Source organism: Bombina bombina, chromosome 1, assembly GCF_027579735.1.
Source record: "Bombina bombina isolate aBomBom1 chromosome 1, aBomBom1.pri, whole genome shotgun sequence".
Taxonomy (NCBI): Eukaryota; Metazoa; Chordata; class Amphibia; order Anura; family Bombinatoridae; genus Bombina; species Bombina bombina.
The window spans coordinates 768,333,643-768,361,218 of NC_069499.1; the positions used below are offsets into that span (position 1 = coordinate 768,333,643).

Below are 27,576 nucleotides of genomic sequence, written 5' to 3' on the forward strand. Positions count from 1 at the left end.
CACTCTTGGACCTCACATTATTGCAGAAAGATATAATGTTAAAGAAGGCAACCAAGAACGGAAGGAGACCACTCTTGGATCTCAAATCACAAATCTCAAGTTTCATATTTAATGTAGTGTAGAGCAGGTTCTTATTTCTGCAGTTTGATATGTAAAGCTATAGGAGTAACATTGAGCTCTTCTGGACTTCTTACTGACTATAGCAAGATTTGAGAGATGTACAAATATATAGATACAGACCCAGCACGGTTCACCATGCCCAGTAAATATAATGGAGAATAGGGTAAATAAATAAATGTATATTGGGACGGCCCAGAATAAACACAATACTCTGAAGTGACTGAGGAGGTCTATTTTGTATGCCTACTTCTTATATTGAAAATTGAATATGTGTAAGGCTTCTCATTATAAAATAGGTGGACATTTAATTAGGAAGATTCTTCTGGAGAAATATTGTGCAATGAGATGACAGCCCTCAGCCATTTTATGAATCTAATCGGAGTCTACATTTGCTAAAGCTATGGATAGTAGAGTGCTATGGGTGTGTCATTAAACAATGGAGAGTATCTTTAAGAGCCTAAATCTTGATTCCACTCAGACACCGTGTTGTCTTGGCCGCTGACAACACGGTTAGTAATATAGACAGGAGAGAAGCTATGTTATATCAAGTCAGACTATTGGTTTAGTAATACTAACTGCTCTAAAATGTTATCCTTATAAGAAAGACATTATGCTATCTAAATGAATAACAGTAGGAAACATATTATTACAATACTAGCTATATCAAACATAATAAGTCCCTTTAACTAGGAGTAATTGTTCCTTATCATGGATAAAACTATTTGCCAACACCCAGGCAACTCTATAAAACAGATGAGGCATTTAATATATCAGCTCAACCTCTTAGGTTTATTAAACTTTATATAGAACAGTCAAAGACAATCAAATAGCACCAGTCTCCTTAGAATGTGAGCAACTGTTTTGGCAATACCCCACTTAATTTTAACTAGTTAAACATATGCGTGTTAATAATGTGAGGCATCAAACAATTCTTCTGACCCTTTATCCAATGCCAAGATTGATTTTGGGGCTACCGCTGTTTGCTGTATTACAAGCAAGGGTGTCTGTGACAGGTTCAAAGTAGAGAACTGGAAGTAAAAGTACAGGGTGAAGCCACCTCATCCTGGGTTGGAGATCGTGGAAGAGACCATGAATAAGCTGTAATTTAATGTAATGCGTTGTCGATATGACTTGTGATATGTCCGGTATTAGTGCAGCCCGTTCATATGCACTTCGTTTCTGGGGGTGGAATGTAACGTCTATCATATGAGAGGGCTCTTTACGAAGGTTCTAGGGTCTCTGCTAGCGGTTCTCAGACCGCGGGGCATTGCAGTGGCGCCTTATCTGGACGATATTCTGATCCAGGCGTCTTATCAACTGACAAGGTCTCATACCGACATGGTCCTGTCCTTTCTAAGGACTCACGGGTGGAAGGTGAATCTAGAAAAGAGTTCACTAATCCCATAGACAGGGGTTCCTTTCCTGGGAACTCTAATAGACTCTATATCCATGAAAATCTTTTTGACGGAAGTCAGAAAGTTAAAGATTCTGAATAACATGCCGATCCCTTCAGTCCAATCCTCGGCCATCAGTGGGTCAGTTCTTGGAGGTAATTGGGTTGAGGGTGGCAGCAAGGGACATTATTCCGTTTGCTTGTTTTCATCTCAGTCCTCTACAACTGAGCATGCTCAGACAGTGGAATGGAGATTATGCATATTTGTCTCCTCAGATAGATCTGGATCAGGAGACAAGGGACTCTCTTCTTTAGTGGTTGTCACCGGATCATCTGTCCCAAGGGACGTGCTTCTGCAGACCCTCATGGGTGATAGTGACAACGGACGCCAGTCTCTTAAGATGGGGCACAGTCTCTTAAGATGGGGCACAGTCTGGAATTCCATGAAGGCTCAGGGCGTGTGGACTCGGTCGGAGTCTCTATTTCCAATCTATTGGAGTTGAGAGCAATATTCAATGCGCTTCAGGCTTTGTCTCAAGTGGCTTCGGCCAAATTCATCCGATTTCAGTCGGACATCAGTGGTTTACATCAATCATCAGGGAGGAACAAGAAGTTCCTTAGCGATGACAGGAGTATCCAAGATAATTTGGTGGGCGGAGGCTCACTCTTGTTATCTGTCAGCAATCTACATCCCAGGGGTGGACAACTGGGAAGCGGATATTTTTGGAGCAGACAGACTTTTCTTCCAGGGGGAATGGGAACCCCATCCGGAGGTCTTTGCCACCCTGATTCTCAGATGGGGCAGACTGGAGCTGGATTTTATTGCATCTCGGCAGAATGCCAAGCTCCCAAGCTACGGATCCAGGTCCAAGGATCCTCAGGACGAACTGGTAAATGCCTTGGTAGTGCTTTGGTCGTTTCAGCCTAGCTTAGGTGTTTCTACCGTTTGCTCTCCTTCCCCGGGTGATTGCTCGGATCAAACAGGAGAGGGTTTTGGTGATTCTCGTCGCTCCTGCCGATCTAGTGAACATGTCCTATCTGCCGCCGTGTTAGCTTCCTTTGAGGCAGGACCTTCTCATTCAGGGACCTTTCCATCATTCAAATTTAGTTTCTCTGCAGCTGATTGCTTGGAGATTGAACGCTTGATTTTATCTAAGCGAAGGGTTCTCTGTTTTGGTCTTTGATACCTTAATTCAGGCACGTAAGCCTGTTGCCAGAAAGTTTTACCATGAGATTTGGCGTAAATATCTTTTATTGGTGCGAATCCAGGGGTTACTCATGGAGTAAGATTAGGATTCCTAGGATTTTAACTTTCCTTCGAGAAGGATTACAGAAAATCAGCAAGTTCCTTAAAGGAACAGATTTCTGCTTTCTCTATTTTGTTACACTATAGTCTAGCAGATGTTCCGGATGTTCAATCTTGTTGTCAGGCTCTGACTAGAATCAGGCCTTTGTTTAGACCAATGGCTCCTCTTTGGAGTTTGAATTTAGTCCTTGATGTTCTTCAAGGGGTTCTGTTTGAATTTATGCATTCCATAGATATTACGTTATTATCTTGGAAAGTTTTTGTTTTTGGTTGCTATTTCTTCTGCTAGCAGAGTTGCTGAACTTTCAGCATCACAATGTGATTCTCTTTACCTTATTTTTCATTCCGATAAGGTGGTGTTAGGTACCAAACCTGATTTCCTTCCTAAGGTTGTTTACAACGAAGGTATTAATCAGGAAATTATTGTTCCTTCATTTTGTCCTAATCCTTCTTCTAAGAAGGAGCGTCTATTACATAACTTGGATGTGGTCCGTGCCCTGAAGTTTTAATAGCAGGCGACTACAGAATTCCATCAATCATCTTCATTATTTGTTTTTTTTTTCTGGAAGGCGTAGGGGACAGAAAGCTATGGCTCCCTTTCTTTATTTTTGGCTGAAGAGTATCATCCGTTTTGCATATGAGACTGCTGGACAGCAGCCTCCTGAAAGAATTACGGCTCTTTCTACTAGGGCTGTGGCTCCCTCATGGGCATTTAAAAATGATGCTTCTGTTGAACATAAAAAGTTGATACTTTTGCCTCGTCTGAGGCTGTTTTTGGGAGAAAGGTTCTTCAAGCAGTGGTGCCTTCTGTTTAGGTTCCTGTCTTGTCCCTCCCTTTCATCCGTGTCATATAGCTTTGGTATTGTATCCCATAAGTAAGGATGAAATCCGTGGACTCGTCATATCTTGTAAAAGAAAAGGAAATTTATGCTTACCTGATAAATTTATTTCTTTTTCGATACGACGAGTCCACGGCCCACCCTGTCATTTTCTAAGACAGGTCTTTAGTTTTGTTAAACTTCAGTAACCTCTGCTCCTTGGCTTTTCCTTTCTCTTCCTAACTTCGGTCGAATGACTGGAGTGGGAGGAGCTATATATAGAGAACAAAGATATATGGAGAAGCGCTAAAAAAAGCTAAAGGTGTATTAGTAAACACAATTTGAGAAATATAACTTGCTATGCAAAAAGGTTTAATCAGACATTCAAATAGAGTACAAATCCTGTACAGATAGAATACATAAATGTAAAGACATTAAAAATCGGACGTCTCCGATATGATAAAAAGCACACAACCGGATAAAAACAATTGACTGCTGTTGCCAATAAGATAGATTAAATCTCTGCGTTAATCAAATAGATCGTTAAGGCTCCCAAAGGAACATATAAGGGGATCAGTTCCAGATAAGATTCATACGTATTACCTTCTAAAGTTCCGTTTGTTCAGTAACACCTCCGTGAGGCGTATGCGTGTCCAGTGACGTCACTGGTCAGGGGTGTTGTCTCCAAGAAAAAATCCTATTGGTCAGGATCGCTGACAGGCTGAAAATAGCGGCCGCTATAGTGTAGATAGATGAAGAGGAATCCCCACTCTTAGTGCAACACAGCACGCAGCTGTCCTGTACTTTCGATTACACCTATAAGGACTCTAATACTATACTGATAAGTACAAGGGTTACAGCTAAATCTACTGTGCTGTATGCAATTCCACGGTGAGCACTAGGACCGCACTGGGAAAAGACACGGTCTTAAGCCAAGCTGGTTCCAAGATTCTCCAATTAAGCCCGTGGGCTGCAAGAAGATTCGAAAGAGAGATTCGGATGTAAGCTGATACAAGTAACGAAGTTTAACCCTGCTTGCTGTGTTGCACTAAGAGCGGGGATCAACACTTCCAGTTTTTAGCTCTTCCGTTTGGCCTAGCTACTGCTCCAAGGATATTTACAAAGGTTCTGGGGGCTTTTCTAGCCGTTGCCAGAACACCAGGTATTGCAGTAGCGCCTTACCTGGATGATATCTTGGTACAGGTACCATCTTTTCGTCTAGCGGAAGAACATTCAGAGTCCCTTCTCATTCTTCTTAAATCACATGGATGGAAGATAAACTTGGAAAAAAGTTCTCTTACTCCAAGTACAAGGGTCAATTTCTTGGGAACTATAATAGACTCCATACCCATGAGAATATTCCTCACAGATCAGAGACGTTGCAAGCTAACTTCCGCTTGTCTTGCCCTCCAGGCCTCCTCAAGACCCTCAGTGGCTCAGTGTATGGAGGTAATCGGACTTATGGTGTCCTGCATGGACATCATTCCTTTTGCAAGATTCCATCTCAGACCCTTACAACTATGCATGCTGAGACAATGGAACGGCAACCATTAAGATCTGTCTCAACAGATTGTGCTGGACAGCCTGTCTAGAGACTCGCTCTCTGGGTGGCTCTGTCCAGATCATCTGTCCCAAGGCACATGCTTTTTTAGACCGTCCTGGGAGATTGACTATGGACGCAAGCCTTTCCGGTTGTGGAGCCATTTGGGGTGCCAAGAAGGCGCAAGGTCTGTGGACTCACGAGTCGTCCTCCCTTCCTATCAATATTTTGGAACTATGGGCAATCTTCAATGCCTACGATAAGAGAAGTATCTCAGATACTAGAGTGGGCGGAAACTCACAAATGTACGCTGTCAGCGATCTACATTCCGGGTGTGGACAACTGGGAAGCAGACTTCCTCAGCAGGCAATCTTTTCACCCAGGGGAATGGTCTTTTCACCCCAAGGTGTTTGCAGAGATATGCTGCGAGTGGGGGACGCGGGAGATGGTTCTCATGGCATCAATACCAAGCTTCCAAGGTACGGGTCGAGGGATCCTCAAGTGGAATTGATAGATACCCTATCAGTACCATGGAGGTTCAGTCTCATATCTTTTTTTCTCCATTATCACTACTCCCTCGTGTGGTGGCCCGCATCAAGCAGGAGCGAGCATCTGTGATTCTGATTGCTCCATCGTGGCCGAGAAGGACGTGGTTTGCGAATCTGGTAGGGATGTGATCTCCTCAGTGGAGGTTACCTTGTTGCAGAGATCTGCTGATACAGGGTCTCTTCGTTCATTGAAATCTAGATTCTCTGAGGCTGACTACGAGGAGATTGAACGCTTAGTCTTAGCCAGAAGAGGGTTCTCTTAGAGTGTTATCGACACTCTGGTTTATGCTCCTAAGCCAGTTACTCGTCGTATCTACCATAAAGTGTAGAGGACTTACTTGTTTCTGAGTTTTCTGCTTTGCAATGTGATCCCCCTTATCTTATTTTTCATGCTGATAAGGCGGTTTTACGCACTAAACTAGGGTTTCTCCCTAAGGTGGTGCCGAATCGTAACATTAATCAATTAATTGTTGTTCCTTCCTTGTGTCCTAATTCTTCTTCAGCGAAGGAACGTTTGCTTCATAATCTAGATGTGGTTCGTGCCTTGAAGTTATATCTTCAGGCTACTAAGGAATTCAGACAATCTTCCTCTTTGTCATCTATATGAGGAAGCGTAAGGGGCAAAAGGCTACTACAACTTCTCTATCTTTTTGGTTGAGGATTGTCATCCGCTTAGCTTATGAGACAGAGGGACGTCAGCCTCCCAAGAGGATAACAGGCTCATTCCACTAGAGCAGTGCCTTCCTCTTGAGCTTTTAAGAATGAAGCCTCAATGGGTCAGATTTGTAAGGTGGCTACCTTACACGCTTTCTCTAAATTTTACAATTTTGATGTGTTTGCTTTGGCTGAAACAGCTTTCGGGAGATACGTTTTGCAGGCTGTGGTGCCCTCAGAATAGGGTCCTCCTCTTTTCTGTTCCCTCTAGTTATTCATTCAGTGTCCTCTGGAGCTTGGGTATAGTTTTCCCAACAGTAAGGAATTAAGTTGTGGACTCTCCCTTCCTTATGGAAGGAAAACATAATTTATGCTTACCAGATAAATTCCTTTCCTTCCTGGTAGGGAGAGTCCACTACCCCACCCGTAATTTATTTTTTTGATGGACGGCTCCCTTTTTATATTTCCTCTGGTACCTTTTATACCCTGATTTTTCTCCTGCTTTTCCTTTTTGCTTTTTTTTTTTTTCCATTTTCCAGAATGACTGAGCGATATTTAAGCCTTTGGCCTTGGGTGTCTTTGCCTCCTGCTGGTGGCCAGGTGTTGTATTTCCTAACAGTAAGTAATGAAGTTGTGGACTCTCCCTGCCAGGAAGGAAAGGAATTTATCTGGTAAGCATAAATTATGTTTTTCAGACAGTAGGCCATTGTGCTGCCTAACGTGAGGTGTTGAACAACAGATTGGACCACACACAAAAGAAGATATTGTGTGTCCAACAGGGAGGTGCGCCAACTCAAACCACCTTTCTTCAAATTTTAAAAATGAGGCAGTATTAATAACAACTAAATCATTAAAATAATGTAAAAATATTATAAAAGAGATTAAAAAACAACACATATGAATATGCACTTATGTAAAGTACCAGTCCATTAAATTATCACAGCAGGTATGTGTCCAATGTGATATAATCCCAAAATAGAAAATAGGGGGGTCCTCTCAACAAGGGACCATCAATCCAATGATTATGCAGATCTCTCCACAATACAATCGAATAATAAGCACAAGTCCTGAAAGACAAAAAAAGAGAGGCGCCCTTGGTGCAGCAAGTTCTAAATGGATAGAGCCAAAGACAGCATAAACCATTTAGTACTCACAAAGGAGATTGCGCATCCAGTGCAATAGTAAGCAAGCCGAAGCTTCAGAGCCGTTCGGCTGACTCCCCAGTGGCAGATCAACTGAGAACAGGAGCTTAACTTGATCGATGACTCAGGACGCCAACTGTGTTCCGATCACGGTATAGTGCAAAAACAGTGATAGTTGGAATAAATGTCTCGGAGCAAGGTAAAGGTAAACAATGACTTTTATTAAAAACCATAAAAAGTTGCTTAGCAACGCGTTTCTCGGCCAGATATGCTGTTTCATCAGGCTATTTAATATTGTGCTCTACCTTGCTTCCTTATAAAGGCTGAATGGACCAATCAGATACTGTGTATTGCACACACTCATGAAAGTAACATGTGTACTAATTATGTCAAATCGACAAGTTCCGGGGTGCGTGAAAGACACAGACTCCGATCTTTACATATCAAATGACAGGTATTCTATTACAGATAGTAGTTTGATAGATTCTTTTACAATGAAATCTCCTTTGTGAGTACTAAATTGTTTATTCTGTTTTTGGCTGTATCCATTTAGAACTTGCTGCACCAAGGGCGCCTCTCTCTTTTGTCTTTCAGGACTTGTGCTTACTAACGTGAGATATTGACAGCACAGCACGAGGGAAAAGTGAAGAAGAGGGAATTGAAGGGAGGGCAGATGTTTATTTAGTGTCTTCTCTTTTGTCAGCTAGCAATGCTGTATTTGACTACTAATGATCCAGTACCACTGCTCTGTAGAGGTCATAATGACTAATAAATTGTAGACCCAAGAGGTGACTGCCTGGTTTGCCTTGCAGATGTGCTGGGCCTCTGTATGGGCCCTCCCCAGCACTCAGGCCCCAGTACCACTGCACCTGCAGTAGTTCTGCCCCTGCTAGCCTTGTTGTCTGCCGACTCAAGCTCAATTTGACTCCTCCTAATAAGGCAAATGGTGAGTGGAGTTTTTCTATTAAAAGAACAATTGCAGCAAACAGTATGTTTATACTTGAGTGATATGATGTTCTATTGCATCACAACAAAAATCTCTTGTTATTGCAAAGTGTTTATTGTCCCTTTTAACATTTGTTGTAAAGGCTGTGACACACTGCAAGCGATGTGGCACGCAGCGTGATGCTGCTGCTGTGTGCGCTCAGTGTGTCCTGCCTTTTCATCTCTGTGCGCTCAGCCACGTCAGGTAGCGTAGCTGAGTGCTCAGAGTTGAAATATTTGAACTTCAGAAACGATGCGACGAGGCGCGAAGCAGCTGCTTTGCCTCGCGATGCATCGCTTGCAGTGTGTCACAGCCTTAAAGTGAAGGTAAAGTTATCATGTAACGATGTTTGCAAATGTAAATAGTAAAAAAAATAAGGGTAGTTTAATTCATCAATTTTGTTAGAACGCAATATTTACCAATTTATCAGCGTTTTTAATCTTCAAACTACTCGTTCTGCAATCTGCCCGTTTCTCCAACATAGGTGTGTCCGGTCCACGGCGTCATCCTTACTTGTGGGATATTCTCTTCCCCAACAGGAAATGGCAAAGAGCCCAGCAAAGCTGGTCACATGATCCCTCCTAGGCTCCGCCTTCCCCAGTCATTCTCTTTGCCGTTGTACAGGCAACATCTCCACGGAGATGGCTTAGAGTTTTTTGGTGTTTAACTGTAGTTTTTATTATTCAATCAAGAGTTTGTTATTTTAAAATAGTGCTGGTATGTACTATTTACTCTGAAACAGAAAAGAGATGAAGATTTCTGTTTGTAAGAGGAAAATGATTTTAGCAACCGTTACTAAAATCGATGGCTGTTTCCACACAGGACTGTTGAGAGGAATTAACTTCAGTTGGGGGAAACAGTGAGCAGACTTTTGCTGCTTGAGGTATGACACATTTCTAACAAGACGATGTAATGCTGGAAGCTGTCATTTTCCCTATGGGATCCGGTAAGCCATTTTTATTACATAAGAAAAAAAGGGCTTCACAAGGGCTTTTAAGACTGTAGACATTTTCTGGGCTAAAACGATTGATATATAAGCATATTTTATACTTCATAGCTTTGAGGAATTATTTTATTCTTGGGAATTATGTAAAATAACCGGCAGGCACTGTATTGGACACCTTATTCTCTAGGGGCTTTCCCTAATCATAGGCAGAGCCTCATTTTCGCGCCTCTATTGCGCACTTGTTTTTGGGAAGCATGACATGCAGATGCATGTGTGAGGAGCTCTGATACATAGAAAAGACTTTCTGAAGGCGTCATTTGGTATCGTATTCCCCTTGGGGCTTGGTTGGGTCTCAGCAAAGCAGATACCAGGGACTGTAAAGGGGTTAATTATAAAAACGGCTCCGGTTCCGTTATTTTAAGAGTTAAAGCTTTCAAATTTGGTGTGCAATACTTTTAAGGCTTTAAGACACTGTGGTGAAATTTTGGTGAATTTTGAACAATTCCTTCATACTTTTTCACATTTGCAGTAATAAAGTGTGTTCAGTTTAAAATTTAAAGTGACAGTAACGGTTTTATTTTAAAACGTTTTTTTGTACTTTGTTATCAAGTTTATGCCTGTTTAACATGTCTGAACTACCAGATAGACTGTGTTCTGTATGTGGGGAAGCCAAGGTTCCTTCTCATTTAAATAGATGTGATTTATGTGACACAAAATTTAGAGAAAATGATGCCCAAGATGATTCCTCAAGTGAGGGGAGTAAGCATGGTACTGCATCATCCCCTCCTTCGTCTACACCAGTCTTGCCCACACAGGAGGCCCCTAGTACATCTAGTGCGCCAATACTCCTTACTATGCAACAATTAACGGCTGTAATGGATAATTCTATCAAAAACATTTTAGCCAAAATGCCCACTTATCAGCGAAAGCGCGACTGCTCTGTTTTAGAAAATACTGAAGAGCATGAGGACGCTGATGATATTGGTTCTGAAGTGCCCCTACACCAGTCTGAGGGGGCCAGGGAGGTTTTGTCTGAGGGAGAAATTTCAGATTCAGGGAAAATTTCTCAACAAGCTGAACCTGATGTGATTACATTTAAATTTAGATTGGAACATCTCCGCGCCCTGCTTAAGGAGGTGTTATCTACTCTGGATGATTGTGAGAATTTGGTCATTCCAAATTATGTAAAATGGACAAGTTCCTAGAGGTCCCGGGGCCCCCCGAAGCTTTTCCTATACCCAAGCGGGTGGCGGACATTGTAAATAAAGAATGGGAAAGGCCCGGCATACCTTTCGTCCCTCCCCCTATATTTAAGAAATTGTTTCCTATGGTCGACCCCAGAAAGGACTTATGGCAGACAGTCCCAAAGGTCGAGGGGGCGGTTTCTACTCTAAACAAACGCACCACTATACCCATAGAAGATAGTTGTGCTTTCAAAGATCCTATGGATAAAAAATTAGAGGGTTTGCTTAAAAAGATGTTTGTTCAGCAAGGTTACCTTCTACAACCAATTTCATGCATTGTTCCTGTCACTACAGCAGCGTGTTTCTGGTTCGATGAACTAGAAAAGGCGCTCAATAAAGATTCTTCTTATGAGGAGATTTTGGATAGAATTCATGCTCTCAAATTGGCTAACTCTTTCATCCTAGACGCCACTTTGCAATTGGCTATATTAGCGGCGAAAAATTCTGGGTTTGCTATTGTGGCGCGCAGAGCGCTTTGGCTAAAATCTTGGTCAGCGGATACGTCTTCCAAGAACAAATTGCTTAACATTCCTTTCAAGGGGAAAACGCTGTTTGGCCCTGACTTGAAAGAGATTATTTCTGATATCACTGGGGGCAAGGGCCACGCCCTTCCTCAGGATAGGTCTTTCAAGGCCAAAAATAAACCTAATTTTCGTCCCTTTCGCAGAAACGGACCAGCCCCAAGTGCTACGTCCTCTAAGCAAGAGGGTAATACTTCTCAAGCCAAGCCAGCCTGGAGGCCAATGCAAGGCTGGAACAAAGGTAAGCAGGCCAAGAAACCTGCCACTGCTACCAAGACAGCATGAGATGTTGGCCCCCGATCCGGGACCGGATCTGGTGGGGGGCAGACTCTCTCTCTTCGCTCAGGCTTGGGCAAGAGATGTTCTGGATCCTTGGGCGCTAGAAATAGTCTCCCAAGGTTATCTTCTGGAATTCAAGGGGCTTCCCCCAAGGGGGAGGTTCCACAGGTCTCAATTGTCTTCAGACCACATAAAAAAACAGGCATTCTTACATTGTGTAGAAGACCTGTTAAAAATGGGAGTGATTCATCCTGTTCCATTAGGAGAACAAGGGATGGGGTTCTACTCCAATCTGTTCGTAGTTCCCAAAAAAGAGGGAACATTCAGACCAATCTTAGATCTCAAGATCCTAAACAAGTTTCTCAAGGTTCCATCGTTCAAAATGGAAACCATTCGAACAATTCTTCCTTCCATCCAGGAAGGTCAATTCATGACCACGGTGGATTTAAAGGATGCGTATCTACATATTCCTATCCACAAGGTTCCTAAGGTTCGCATTTCTGGACAAGCATTACCAGTTTGTGGCACTTCCGTTCGGATTAGCCACTGCTCCAAGAATTTTCACAAAGGTACTAGGGTCCCTTCTAGCGGTGCTAAGACCAAGGGGCATTGCAGTAGTACCTTACTTGGACGACATACTGATTCAAGCGTCGTCCCTTCCACAAGCAAAGGCTCACACGGACATTGTCCTGGCCTTTCTCAGATCTCACGGGTGGAAAGTGAACGTAGAAAAAAGTTCTCTATCTCCGTCAACAAGGGTTCCCTTCTTGGGAACAATAATAGACTCCTTAGAAATGAGGATTTTTCTGACAGAGGCCAGAAAATCAAAACTTCTAAACTCTTGTCAAATACTTCATTCTGTTCCTCTTTCTTCCATAGCGCAGTGCATGGAAGTAATAGGTTTGATGGTAGCGGCAATGGACATAGTTCCTTTTGCGCGAATTCATCTAAGACCATTACAACTGTGCATGCTCAGTCAGTGGAATGGGGATTATACAGACTTGTCTCCGACGATACAAGTAGATCAGAGGACCAGAGATTCACTCCGTTGGTGGCTGTCCCTGGACAACCTGTCACAGGGGATGAGCTTCCGCAGACCAGAGTGGGTCATTGTCACGACCGACGCCAGTCTGGTGGGCTGGGGCGCGGTCTGGGGACCCCTGAAAGCTCAGGGTCTTTGGTCTCGGGAAGAATCTCTTCTCCCGATAAATATTCTGGAACTGAGAGCGATATTCAATGCTCTCAAGGCTTGGCCTCAGCTAGCAAAGGCCATATTCATACGGTTTCAATCAGACAACATGACGACTGTTGCGTACATCAACCATCAGGGGGGAACAAGGAGTTCCCTGGCGATGGAAGAAGTGACCAAAATCATTCAATGGGCGGAGACTCACTCCTGCCACTTGTCTGCAATCCACATCCCAGGAGTGGAAAATTGGGAAGCGGATTTTCTGAGTCGTCAGACATTTCATCCGGGGGAGTGGGAACTCCATCCGGAAATCTTTGCCCAAATTACTCAATTGTGGGGCATTCCAGACATGGATCTGATGGCCTCTCGTCAGAACTTCAAGGTTCCTTGTTACGGGTCCAGATCCAGGGATCCCAAGGCGACTCTAGTAGATGCACTAGTAGCACCTTGGACCTTCAACCTAGCTTATGTATTCCCACCGTTTCCTCTCATTCCCAGGCTGGTAGCCAGGATCAATCAGGAGAGGGCATCGGTGATCTTGATAGCTCCTGCGTGGCCACGCAGGACTTGGTATGCAGACCTGGTGAATATGTCATCGGCTCCACCATGGAAGCTACCTTTGAGACGAGACCTTCTTGTTCAAGGTCCGTTCGAACACCCGAATCTGGTCTCACTCCAACTGACTGCTTGGAGATTGAACGCTCGATCTTATCAAAGCGAGGGTTCTCAGATTCTGTCATTGATACTCTTGTTCAGGCCAGAAAGCCTGTAACTAGAAAAATCTACCACAAAATATGGAAAAAATATATCTGTTGGTGTGAATCTAAAGGATTCCCTTGGGACAAGATAAAAATTCCTAAGATTCTATCCTTTCTTCAAGAAGGTTTGGAGAAAGGATTATCTGCAAGTTCTTTGAAGGGACAGATTTCTGCCTTGTCTGTGTTACTTCACAAAAAGCTGGCAGCTGTGCCAGATGTTCAAGCCTTTGTTCAGGCTCTGGTTAGAATCAAGCCTGTTTACAAACCTTTGACTCCTCCTTGGAGTCTCAATTTAGTTCTTTCAGTTCTTCAGGGGGTTCCGTTTGAACCCTTACATTCCGTTGATATTAAGTTATTATCTTGGAAAGTTTTGTTTTTGGTTGCAATTTCTTCTGCTAGAAGAGTTTCAGAGTTATCTGCTCTGCAGTGTTCTCCTCCTTATCTGGTGTTCCATGCAGATAAGGTGGTTTTGCGTACTAAACCTGGTTTTCTTCCGAAAGTTGTTTCTAACAAAAACATTTACCAGGAGATAGTCGTGCCTTCTTTGTGTCCGAATCCAGTTTCAAAGAAGGAACGTTTGTTGCACAATTTGGATGTAGTTCGTGCTCTAAAATTCTATTTAGATGCTACAAAGGATTTTAGACAAACATCTTCCTTGTTTGTTGTTTATTCTGGTAAAAGGAGAGGTCAAAAAGCAACTTCTACCTCTCTCTCTTTTTGGCTTAAAAGCATCATCAGATTGGCTTACGAGACTGCCGGACGGCAGCCTCCTGAAAGAATCACAGCTCATTCCACTAGGGCTGTGGCTTCCACATGGGCCTTCAAGAACGAGGCTTCTGTTGATCAGATATGTAAGGCAGCGACTTGGTCTTCACTGCACACTTTTACTAAATTTTACAAATTTGATACTTTTGCTTCTTCTGAGGCTATTTTTGGGAGAAAGGTTTTGCAAGCCGTGGTGCCTTCCATCTAGGTGACCTGATTTGCTCCCTCCCTTCATCCGTGTCCTAAAGCTTTGGTATTTGTTCCCACAAGTAAGGATGACGCCGTGGACCGGACACACCTATGTTGGAGAAAACAGAATTTATGTTTACCTGATAAATTACTTTCTCCAACGGTGTGTCCGGTCCACGGCCCGCCCTGGTTTTTTAATCAGGTCTGATAATTTATTTTCTTTAACTACAGTCACCACGGTATCATATGATTTCTCCTATGCAAATATTCCTCCTTTACGTCGGTCGAATGACTGGGGAAGGCGGAGCCTAGGAGGGATCATGTGACCAGCTTTGCTGGGCTCTTTGCCATTTCCTGTTGGGGAAGAGAATATCCCACAAGTAAGGATGACGCCGTGGACCGGACACACCGTTGGAGAAAGTAATTTATCAGGTAAACATAAATTCTGTTTTTTTTTTTTTTTTTTCGTAGCCAGGTCACGTTTTTCTAGTACCCAATCATATGTCTGGCCGTTAGGCGGCCGTCATTTTACGTCACTTCATTAGTATTAATAGTGCGCATGCGTTACCTACACATCCTGTATCTTGGAAGCCGTGCTTGTGATAGTTTTTATTTGCGCAGATTACGGCGTGATGTGCGCATGCGCAAGCCTTCAGATTATCACAAACGCGCATTTGCAATACGTATAGAGCGGGTGGGAGCGCTCTATTCGTAATACTGAAAGAAACCAGAAACTAGATGGAGGGAGGAGCTATAAGCGCCCAAACACGTTGATAAAAAGTATTTATTTTATATTTCTATGTATACATATATGTGTTAAAAACTTGGCGATCTTGGTATATATCAACTAAATAACATAATACTACTTTCAATTGCGCAAAACTTTACCTTCACTTTAATGTGAAGACCTATGGCATAGCTGCAGATGAATAGGTATTTTTTTGTTGAGAACTTTACATACAAAATTGTATTTTTGTTTCTTTTATAGTATACTTGCATAATGACAGTTCCTTTTTCAGTATATTTACCATTTCTCCAACATAGGTGTGTCCGGTCCACGGCGTCATCCTTACTTGTGGGATATTCTCTTCCCCAACAGGAAATGGCAAAGAGCCCAGCAAAGCTGGTCATATGATCCCTCCTAGGCTCCGCCTACCCCAGTCATTCTCTTTGCCGTTGCACAGGCAACATCTCCACGGAGATGGCTAAGAGTTTTTTGGTGTTTAAATGTAGTTTTTATTCTTCAATCAAGTGTTTGTTATTTTAAAATAGTGCTGGTATGTACTATTTACTCTGAAACAGAAAAGAGAAGAAGATTTCTGTTTGTAAGAGGAAGATGATTTTAGCAAACGTTACTAAAATCGATTGCTGTTTCCACACAGGACTGTTGAGATGAAGTAACTTCAGTTGGGGGAAGCAGTTGGCAGACTTTTTTGCCTGAGGTATGACTGGCCACATTTCTAACAAGACCTTGTAATGCTGGAAGGCTGTCATTTTCCCTATGGGGACCGGTAAGCCATTTTCTTAGATTAAATAAAAGAATAAAGGGCTTTATAAGGGCTTAAAAAACTGGTAGACATTTTTCTGGGCTAAAACGATTACTTTGCTAAGCATATTTGGCAGATTATAACTCTTTATAGTTATTATAATCTTGGGGATTGTTGTTAAAAAACGGCAGGCACTGTTTGGACACCTTTTTCAGATGGGGGCCTTCTCTAGTCATAGGCAGAGCCTCATTTTCGCGCCACTAATGCGCAGTTGTTTTTGGAAAGCAAGGCATGCAGATGCATGTGTGAGGAGCTAAGAACCACTGAAAAAGCTTATAGAAGGCGTCATTTGGTATCGTATTCCCCTCTGGGCTTGGTTGGGTCTCAGCAAAGCAGATTATTTTAAGGGTTAAAGCTTTCAAATTTGGTGTGCAATACTTTTAAGGCTTTAAGACACTGTGGTGAAATTTTGGTGAATTTTGAACAATTGCTTCATGCTTTTTCGCATATTCAGTAATAAAGTGTGTTCTGTTTAAAATTTAAAGTGACAGTAACGGTTTTATTTTGAAACGTTTTTTGTGCTTTGTTGACAAGTTTAAGCCTGTTTAACATGTCTGAACCATCAGATAAGCGATGTTCTATATGTATGAAAGCCAATGCGTCTCCCCATTTAAATATATGTGATAATTGTGACATAGTGTCCAAACAAAGTAGGGACAATGATGCCACAGATAATAATAGTGCCCAAGATGATTCTTCAGATGAGGGGAGTAAGCATGGTACTGCATCATCCCCTTCTGTGTCTACACCAGTTTTGCCCACACAAGAGGCCCCTAGTACATCTAGTGCGCCAATACTTATTACCATGCAACAATTAACGGCTGTTATGGATAATTCTATTGCAAATATTTTATCTAAAATACCTACTTATCAGAGAAAGCGCGATTGCTCTGTTTTAAACACTGAAGAGCAAGAGGACGCTGATGATAACGTTTCTGACATACCCTCACACCAATCTGAAGGGGCCAGGAGGGAGGTTTTGTCTGAGGGAGAAATTTCAGATTCAGGAAAAATTTCTCAACAAGCTGAACCTGATGTTGTAACATTTAAATTTAAATTAGAACATCTCCGCGCACTGCTTAAGGAGGTATTATCTACTCTGGATGATTGTGACAATTTGGTCATTCCAGAGAAATTATGTAAGATGGACAAGTTCCTAGAGGTTCCGGTGCCCCCCAATGTTTTTCCTATACCCAAGCGGGTGGCGGACATAGTAAATAAGGAGTGGGAAAGGCCCGGCATACCTTTTGTTCCTCCCCCTATATTTAAGAAATTATTTCCTATAGTCGACCCCAGAAAGGACTTATGGCAGACAGTCCCTAAGGTCGAGGGGGCGGTCTCTACTCTAAACAAACGCACTACTATTCCCATAGAAGATAGTTGTGCTTTCAAAGATCCTATGGATAAAAAATTAGAGGGTTTGCTTAAAAAGATGTTTGTTCAGCAAGGTTACCTTCTACAACCGATTTCATGCATTGTTCCTGTCACTACGGCAGCGTGTTTCTGGTTCGAAGAACTAGAAAAGTCGCTCAATAAAGAATCTTCGTATGAGGAGGTTATGGACAGAGTTCAAGCACTTAAATTGGCTAACTCTTTTATTCTAGATGCCGCTTTGCAATTAGCTAGATTAGCGGCGAAAAATTCAGGGTTTGCTATCGTGGCGCGCAGAGCACTTTGGCTAAAGTCTTGGTCAGCGGATGTGTCTTCCAAGACAAAATTGCTTAACATCCCTTTCAAGGGCAAAACACTGTTTGGTCCTGATTTGAAAGAGATTATTTCAGACATCACCGGGGGAAAGGGCCACGCCCTTCCTCAGGATAGGTCTTTTAAGGCTAGAAATAAGCCTAATTTTCGTTCCTTTCGCAGAAACGGACCAGCCTCTACTTCTACATCCTCTAAGCAAGAGGGTAATACTTCTCAACCCAAACCAGCCTGGAGACCGATGCAAGGCTGGAACAAGGGTAAGCAGGCCAAGAAGCCTGCCACTGCTACCAAAACAGCATGAAGGGATGGCCCCCGATCCGGGTCCGGATCTGGTGGGGGGCAGACTTTCTCTCTTTGCTCAGGCCTGGGCAAGAGATGTTCAGGATCCTTGGGCACTAGAAATAGTTTCTCAAGGTTATCTCCTGGAATTCAAGGAACTACCCCCAAGGGGAAGGTTCCACAGGTCTCAATTATCTTCAAACCAAATAAAAAGACAGGCATTCTTACATTGTGTAGAAGACCTGTTAAAGATGGGAGTAATTCATCCAGTTCCAATAGGAGAACAAGGGATGGGGTTTTACTCCAACCTGTTCATAGTTCCCAAAAAAGAGGGAACATTCAGACCAATTTTAGATCTCAAGATCCTAAACAAATTTCTCAGGGTTCCATCGTTCAAAATGGAAACCATTCGAACGATCCTTCCTACCATCCAGGAAGGTCAATTTATGACCACGGTGGATTTAAAGGATGCGTACCTACATATTCCTATCCACAAGGAACATCATCAGTTCCTAAGGTTCGCTTTTCTGGACAAGCATTACCAGTTTGTGGCACTTCCATTCGGATTAGCCACTGCTCCGAGAATTTTCACAAAGGTACTAGGGTCCCTTCTAGCGGTTCTAAGACCAAGGGGCATTGCAGTAGTACCGTACTTGGACGACATCCTGATTCAAGCGTCGTCTCTGTCAAAAGCAAAGGCTCATACGGACATCGTCCTAGCCTTTCTCAGATCTCACGGATGGAAAGTGAACATAGAAAAAAGTTCTCTTTCCCCGTCAACAAGAGTTCCCTTCTTGGGAACAATAATAGACTCCTTAGAAATGAAGATTTTTCTGACAGAGGTCAGAAAATCAAAACTTCTAAGTTCTTGTCAAGTACTTCATTCTGTTCTTCGTCCTTCCATAGCACAGTGCATGGAAGTAATAGGATTGATGGTTGCAGCAATGGACATAGTTCCTTTTGTAAGAATTCATCTAAGACCATTACAACTGTGCATGCTCAGACAGTGGAATGGGGATTACACAGACTTGTCTCCGACGATTCAAGTAGATCAAAGGACCAGAGATTCACTCCGTTGGTGGCTGATCCTGGACAACCTGTCACAGGGAATGAGCTTCCGCAGACCAGAGTGGGTCATTGTCACGACCGACGCCAGTCTGGTGGGCTGGGGCGCGGTCTGGGAACCCCTGAAAGCTCAGGGTCTATGGTCTCGGGAAGAATCTCTTCTCCCGATAAACATTCTGGAACTGAGAGCGATATTCAATGCTCTCAAAGCTTGGCCTCATCTAGCAAAGGCCAAATTCATAAGGTTTCAATCAGACAACATGACGACAGTTGCATATATCAACCATCAGGGGGGAACAAGGAGTTCCCTGGCGATGGAGGAAGTGACCAAGATAATTCAATGGGCGGAGGATCACTCCTGCCACTTGTCTGCAATCCACATCCCAGGAGTGTAAAATTGGGAAGCGGATTTTCTGAGTCGTCAGACATTCCATCCGGGGGAGTAGGAACTCCATCCGGAAATCTTTGCCCAAATAACTCGATTATGGGGCATTCCAGACATGGATCTGATGGCCTCTCGTCAGAACTTCAAGGTTCCTTGTTACGGGTCCAGATCCAGGGATCCCAAGGCGACTCTAGTAGATGCACTAGTAGCACCTTGGACCTTCAACCTAGCTTATGTATTCCCACCGTTTCCTCTCATTCCCAGGCTGGTAGCCAGGATCAATCAGGAGAGGGCTTCGGTGATCTTGATAGCTCCTGCGTGGCCACGCAGGACTTGGTATGCAGACCTGGTGAATGTCATCGGCTCCACCATGGAAGCTACCTTTGAGACAGGACCTTCTTGTTCAAGGTCCATTCGAACATCCGAATCTGGTTTCACTCCAACTGACTGCTTGGAGATTGAACGCTTGATTTTATCAAAGCGTGGGTTTTCAGATTCTGTAATAGATACTCTGATTCAGGCTAGAAAGCCTGTAACTAGAAAAATTTACCATAAGATATGGAAAAAATATATCTGTTGGTGTGAATCTAAAGGATTCCCCTGGAACAAGATAAAAATTCCTAAGATTCTATCCTTTCTACAAGAAGGTTTGGAGAAAGGATTATCTGCAAGTTCTCTGAAGGGACAGATCTCTGCGTTATGTTTTACTTCACAAAAGGCTGGCAGCTGTGCCAGACGTTCAAGCGTTTGTTCAGGCTCTGGTTAGAATCAAGCCTGTTTACAGACCTTTGACTCCTCCCTGGAGTCTTAATCTAGTTCTTTCAGTTCTTCAAGGGGTTCCGTTTGAACCCTTACATTCCGTAGATATTAAGTTATTATCTTGGAAAGTTTTGTTTTTGGTTGCAATTTCTCCAACATAGGTGTGTCCGGTCCACGGCGTCATCCTTACTTGTGGGATATTCTCTTCCCCAACAGGAAATGGCAAAGAGCCCAGCAAAGCTGGTCACATGATCCCTCCTAGGCTCCGCCTACCCCAGTCATTCTCTTTGCCGTTGTACAGGCAACATCTCCACGGAGATGGCTTAGAGTTTTTTAGTGTTTAACTGTAGTTTTTATTATTCAATCAAGAGTTTGTTATTTTAAAATAGTGCTGGTATGTACTATTTACTCTGAAACAGAAAAGAGATGAAGATTTCTGTTTGTATGAGGAAAATGATTTTAGCAACCGTTACTAAAATCCATGGCTGTTCCACACAGGACTGTTGAGAGGAATTAACTTCAGTTGGGGGAACAGTGAGCAGTCTTTTGCTGCTTGAGGTATGACACATTCTAACAAGACGATGTAATGCTGGAAGCTGTCATTTTCCCTATGGGATCCGGTAAGCCATTTTTATTCAGACAGTAAATAAGGGCTTCACAAGGGCTTATTAAGACTGTAGACATTTTCTGGGCTAAATCGATTTATATATTACACATATTTAGCCTTGAGGAATCATTTAATCTGGGTATTTTTGTTAAATAATATCGGCAGGCACTGTTTTAGACACCTTATTCTCTAGGGGCTTTCCCTAACCATAGGCAGAGCCTCATTTTCGCGCCGGTATTGCGCACTTGTTTTTGAGAAGCATGACATGCAGTCGCATGTGTGAGGAGCTCTGATACATAGAAAAGACTTTCTGAAGGCTTCATTTGGTATCGTATTCCCCTTTGGGCTTGGTTGGGTCTCAGCAAAGCAGATACCAGGGACTGTAAAGGGGTTAAAGTTAAAAACGGCTCCGGTTCCGTTATTTTAAGGGTTAAAGCTTCCAAATTTGGTGTGCAATACTTTTAAGGCTTTAAGACACTGTGGTGAAATTTTGGTGAATTTTGAACAATTCCTTCATACTTTTTCGCAATTGCAGTAATAAAGTGTGTTCAGTTTAAAATTTAAAGTGACAGTAACGGTTTTATTTTAAAACGTTTTTTGTACTTTGTTATCAAGTTTATGCCTGTTTAACATGTCTGAACTACCAGATAGACTGTGTTCTGAATGTGGGGAAGCCAAGGTTCCTTTTCATTTAAATAAATGTGATTTATGTGACACTGAAAATGATGCCCAAGATGATTCCTCAAGTGAGGGGAGTAAGCATGGTACTGCATCATTCCCTCCTTCGTCTACACGAGTCTTGCCCACTCAGGAGGCCCCTAGTACATCTAGCGCGCCAATACTCTTTACTATGCAACAATTAACGGCTGTAATGGATAATTCTATCAAAAACATTTTAGCCAAAATGCCCACTTATCAGCGTAAGCGCGACTGCTCTGTTTTAGATACTGAAGAGCATGAGGACGCTGATGATAATGGTTCTGAAATGCCCCTACACCAGTCTGAGGGGGCCAGGGAGGTTTTGTCTGAGGGAGAAATTTCAGATTCAGGGAAAATTTCTCAACAAGCTGAACCCGATGTGATTACATTTAAATTTAAGTTGGAACATCTCCGCGCTCTGCTTAAGGAGGTATTATCCACTCTGGATGATTGTGAGAATTTGATCATCCCAGAGAAACTATGTAAAATGGACAAGTTCCTAGAGGTCCCGGGGCTCCCAGAAGCTTTTCCTATACCCAAGCGGGTGGCGGACATTGTAAATAAAGAATGGGAAAGGCCCGGTATACCTTTCGTCCCTCCCCCCATATTTAAAAAATTGTTTCCTATGGTCGACCCTAGAAAGGACTTATGGCAGACTGTCCCCAAGGTCGAGGGAGCGGTTTCTACTTTAAACAAACGCACCACTATACCCATAGAAGATAGTTGTGCTTTCAAAGATCCTATGGATAAAAAATTAGAAGGTTTGCTTAAAAAGATGTTTGTTCAGCAAGGTTACCTTCTACAACCAATTTCATGCATTGTCCCTGTCACTACAGCCGCGTGTTTCTGGTTCGATGAGCTAGTAAAGGCGATCGATAGTGATTCTCCTCCTTATGAGGAGATTATGGACAGAATCCGTGCTCTCAAATTGGCTAATTCTTTCACCCTAGACGCCACTTTGCAATTGGCTAGGTTAGCGGCGAAGAATTCTGGGTTTGCTATTGTGGCGCGTAGAGCGCTTTGGTTGAAATCTTGGTCAGCGGATGCGTCTTCCAAGAACAAACTCCTTAACATTCCTTTCAAGGGGAAAACGCTGTTTGGCCCTGACTTGAAAGAGATTATCTCTGATATCACTGGGGGTAAGGGCCACGCCCTTCCTCAGGATAGGTCTTTCAAGACCAAAAATAAACCTAATTTTCGTCCCTTTTCGTAGAAACGGACCAGCCCCAAGTGCTACGTCCTCTAAGCAAGAGGGTAATACTTCTCAAGCCAAGCCAGCCTGGAGACCAATGCAAGGCTGGAACAAGGGAAAGCAGGCCAAGAAACCTGCCACTGCTACCAAGACAGCATGAAATGTTGGCCCCCGATCCGAGACCGGATCTGGTGGGGGGCAGACTCTCTCTCTTCGCTCAGGCTTGGGCAAGAGATGTTCTGGATCCTTGGGCACTAGAAATAGTCTCCCAAGGTTATCTTCTGGAATTCAAGGGGCTTCCCCCAAGGGGGAGGTTCCACAGGTCTCAATTGTCTTCAGACCACATAAAGAGACAGGCATTCTTACATTGTGTAGAAGACCTGTTAAAAATGGGAGTGATTCATCCTGTTCCATTAGGAGAACAAGGGATGGGGTTCTACTCCAATCTGTTCATAGTTCCCAAAAAAGAGGGAACGTTCAGACCAATCTTAGATCTCAAGATCTTAAACAAGTTTCTCAAGGTTCCATCGTTCAAAATGGAAACCATTCGAACAATTCTTCCTTCCATCCAGGAAGGTCAATTCATGACCACGGTGGATTTAAAGGATGCGTATCTACATATTCCTATCCACAAGGAACATCATCGGTTCCTAAGGTTCGCATTCCGGGACGAGCATTACCAGTTCGTGGCGCTTCCTTTCGGATTAGCCACTGCTCCAAGGATTTTCACAAAGGTACTAGGGTCCCTTCTAGCGGTGCTAAGACCAAGGGGCATTGCAGTAGTACCTTACTTGGACGACATTCTGATTCAAGCGTCGTCCCTTCCTCAAGCAAAGGCTCACACGGACATAGTCCTGGCCTTTCTCAGATCTCACGGATGGAAAGTGAACGTGGAAAAGAGTTCTCTATCTCCGTCGACAAGGGTTCCCTTCTTGGGAACAATAATAGACTCCTTAGAAATGAGGATTTTTCTGACAGAGGCCAGAAAAACAAAACTTCTAAACTCTTGTCAAACACTTCATTCCGTTCCTCTTCCTTCCATAGCGCAGTGCATGGAAGTAATAGGTTTGATGGTAGCGGCAATGGACATAGTTCCTTTTGCGCGCATTCATCTAAGACCATTACAACTGTGCATGCTCAGTCAGTGGAATGGGGACTATACAGACTTGTCTCCGAAGATACAAGTAAATCAGAGGACCAGAGACTCACTCCGTTGGTGGCTGTCCCTGGACAACCTGTCACAAGGGATGACCTTCCGCAGACCAGAGTGGGTCATTGTCACGACCGACGCCAGTCTGATGGGCTGGGGCGCGGTCTGGGGATCCCTGAAAGCTCAGGGTCTTTGGTCTCGGGAAGAATCTCTTCTACCGATAAATATTCTGGAACTGAGAGCGATATTCAATGCTCTCAAGGCTTGGCCTCAGCTAGCAAGGGCCAAGTTCATACGGTTTCAATCAGACAACATGACGACTTTTGCGTACATCAACCATCAGGGGGGAACAAGGAGTTCCCTGGCGATGGAAGAAGTGACCAAAATCATTCAATGGGCGGAGACTCACTCCTGCCACCTGTCTGCAATCCACATCCCAGGAGTGGAAAATTGGGAAGCGGATTTTCTGAGTCGTCAGACATTACATCCGGGGGAGTGGGAACTCCATCCGGAAATCTTTGCCCAAATTACTCATCTGTGGGGCATTCCAGACATGGATCTGATGGCCTCTCGTCAGAACTTCAAGGTTCCTTGCTACGGGTCCAGATCCAGGGATCCCAAGGCGACTCTAGTAGATGCACTAGTAGCACCTTGGACCTTCAAACTAGCTTATGTATTCCCGCCGTTTCCTCTCATCCCCAGGCTGGTAGCCAGGATCAATCAGGAGAGGGCGTCGGTGATCTTGATAGCTTCTGCGTGGCCACGCAGGACTTGGTATGCAGATCTGGTGAATATGTCATCGGCTCCACCATGGAAGCTACCTTTGAGATGAGACCTTCTTGTTCAAGGTCCGTTCGAACATCCGAATCTGGTCTCACTCCAGCTGACTGCTTGGAGATTGAACGCTTGATCTTATCAAAACGAGGGTTCTCAGATTCTGTTATTGATACTCTTGTTCAGGCCAGAAAGCCTGTAACTAGAAAAATTTACCACAAAATATGGAAAAAATATATCTGTTGGTGTGAATCTAAAGGATTCCCTTGGGACAAGGTAAAGATTCCTAGGATTCTATCCTTTCTTCAAGAAGGATTGGAGAAAGGATTATCTGCAAGTTCCTTGAAGGGACAGATTTCTGCCTTGTCTGTGTTACTTCACAAAAAGCTGGCAGCTGTGCCAGATGTTCAAGCCTTTGTTCAGGCTCTGGTTAGAATCAAGCCTGTTTACAAACCTTTGACTCCTCCTTGGAGTCTCAACTTAGTTCTTTCAGTTCTTCAGGGGGTTCCGTTTGAACCCTTACATTCCGTTGATATTAAGTTATTATCTTGGAAAGTTTTGTTTTTGGTTGCAATTTCTTCTGCTAGAAGAGTTTCAGAATTATCTGCTCTGCAGTGTTCTCCTCCTTATCTGGTGTTCCATGCAGATAAGGTGGTTTTACGTACTAAACCTGGTTTTCTTCCAAAAGTTGTTTCTAACAAAAACATTAACCAGGAGATAGTCGTGCCTTCTTTGTGTCCGAAACCAGTTTCGAAGAAGGAACGTTTGTTGCACAATTTGGATGTTGTTCGCGCTCTAAAATTCTATTTAGATGCTACAAAGGATTTTAGACAAACATCTTCCTTGTTTGTTGTTTATTCTGGTAAAAGGAGAGGTCAAAAAGCAACTTCTACCTCTCTCTCTTTTTGGATTAAAAGCATCATCAGATTGGCTTACGAGACTGCCGGACGGCAGCCTCCTGAAAGAATCACAGCTCATTCCACTAGGGCTGTGGCTTCCACATGGGCCTTCAAGAACGAGGCTTCTGTTGATCAGATATGTAGGGCAGCGACTTGGTCTTCACTGCACACTTTTACCAAATTTTACAAGTTTGATACTTTTGCTTCTTCTGAGGCTATTTTTGGGAGAAAGGTTTTGCAAGCCGTGGTGCCTTCCATTTAGGTGACCTGATTTGCTCCCTCCCTTCATCCGTGTCCTAAAGCTTTGGTATTGGTTCCCACAAGTAAGGATGACGCCGTGGACCGGACACACCTATGTTGGAGAAAACAGAATTTATGTTTACCTGATAAATTACTTTCTCCAACGGTGTGTCCGGTCCACGGCCCGCCCTGGTTTTTTAATCAGGTCTGATAATTTATTTTCTTTAACTACAGTCACCACGGTATCATATGGTTTCTCCTATGCAAATATTCCTCCTTAACGTCGGTCGAATGACTGGGGTAGGCGGAGCCTAGGAGGGATCATGTGACCAGCTTTGCTGGGCTCTTTGCCATTTCCTGTTGGGGAAGAGAATATCCCACAAGTAAGGATGACGCCGTGGACCGGACACACCGTTGGAGAAAGTAATTTATCAGGTAAACATAAATTCTGTTTTCTTCTGCTAGAAGAGTTTCTGAGTTATCTGCTCTGCAGTGTTCTCCGCCCTATCTGGTGTTCCATGCAGATAAGGTGGTTTTGCGTACTAAGCCTGGTTTTCTTCCGAAAGTTGTTTCCAACAAGAATATTAACCAGGAGATAGTTGTACCTTCTTTGTGTCCGAATCCAGTTTCAAAGAAGGAACGTTTGTTACACAATTTGGACGTGGTCCGTGCTCTAAAATTCTATTTAGAGGCCACTAAAGATTTCAGACAAACATCTTCTTTGTTGTTTATTCTGGTAAAAGGAGAGGTCAAAAGGCAACTTCTACCTCTCTTTCTTTTTGGCTTAAAAGCATTATCCGATTGGCTTATGAGACTGCCGGACGGCAGCCTCCTGAAAGAATCACAGCTCATTCCACTAGGGCTGTGGCTTCCACATGGGCCTTCAAGAACGAGGCTTCTGTTGACCAGATATGTAAGGCAGCGACTTGGTCTTCACTGCACACTTTTGCCAAATTTTACAAATTTGATACTTTTGCTTCTTCAGAGGCTATTTTTGGGAGAGGTTTTGCAAGCCGTGGTGCCTTCCATTTAGGTGACCTGATTTGCTCCCTCCCTTCATCCGTGTCCTAAAGCTTTGGTATTGGTTCCCACAAGTAAGGATGACGCCGTGGACCGGACACACCTATGTTGGAGAAAACAGAATTTATGCTTACCTGATAAATTACTTTCTCCAACGGTGTGTCCGGTCCACGGCCCGCCCTGGTTTTTTTAATCAGGTCTGATGAATATTTTCTCTAACTACAGTCACCACGGTATCATATGGTTTCTCCTATGCATATTTCCTCCTGTACGTCGGTCGAATGACTGGGGTAGGCGGAGCCTAGGAGGGATCATATGACCAGCTTTGCTGGGCTCTTTGCCATTTCCTGTTGGGGAAGAGAATATCCCACAAGTAAGGATGACGCCGTGGACCGGACACACCGTTGGAGAAAGTAATTTATCAGGTAAGCATAAATTCTGTTTTTTCTGGAAATGCTTTTGTGTGTTTTGTTTAGCTGTTACTGTGAGTAAAGAAACATGGAAGATGTTACCTTAAAGAAGATAAAAGTGCAAAAAAAGAATTTTCCCTGCATTAGAGCATTTTATTATTGCACTATAGCTTAAAGATAACTTTTTACTACCTGCATAGGGATTAAACATAGTTTATCTGCTCAAGAGCAGCAGTGCTCTACTGGGGGCCGGCTGAACACATGGGTTGAACCAATGACGAGTTGTGTGTAGCCACCATTAAAGGGACATGAAACCCAATTTTTTTTCTTTCATGATTTAGAAAGAGCATATAATTATAAACATCTTTCTAATTTACTTCTATTATCTATTTTGCTTTATTCTCTTGATATTATTTGCTGAAAAGCATATCTAGATATGCTTAGCAGCT

At 43.3% G+C, this 27,576-nt stretch overlaps 1 protein-coding gene across 1 annotated transcript in view; it reads left to right on the forward strand.

Moving 5' to 3' along the window:
- The window catches only part of RPS6KA6 (ribosomal protein S6 kinase A6), a 322,001-nt gene that overhangs the window by 203,653 nt on the left and 90,772 nt on the right, over positions 1-27,576 (forward strand). The gene's annotated exons all lie outside the window — the stretch shown is intronic.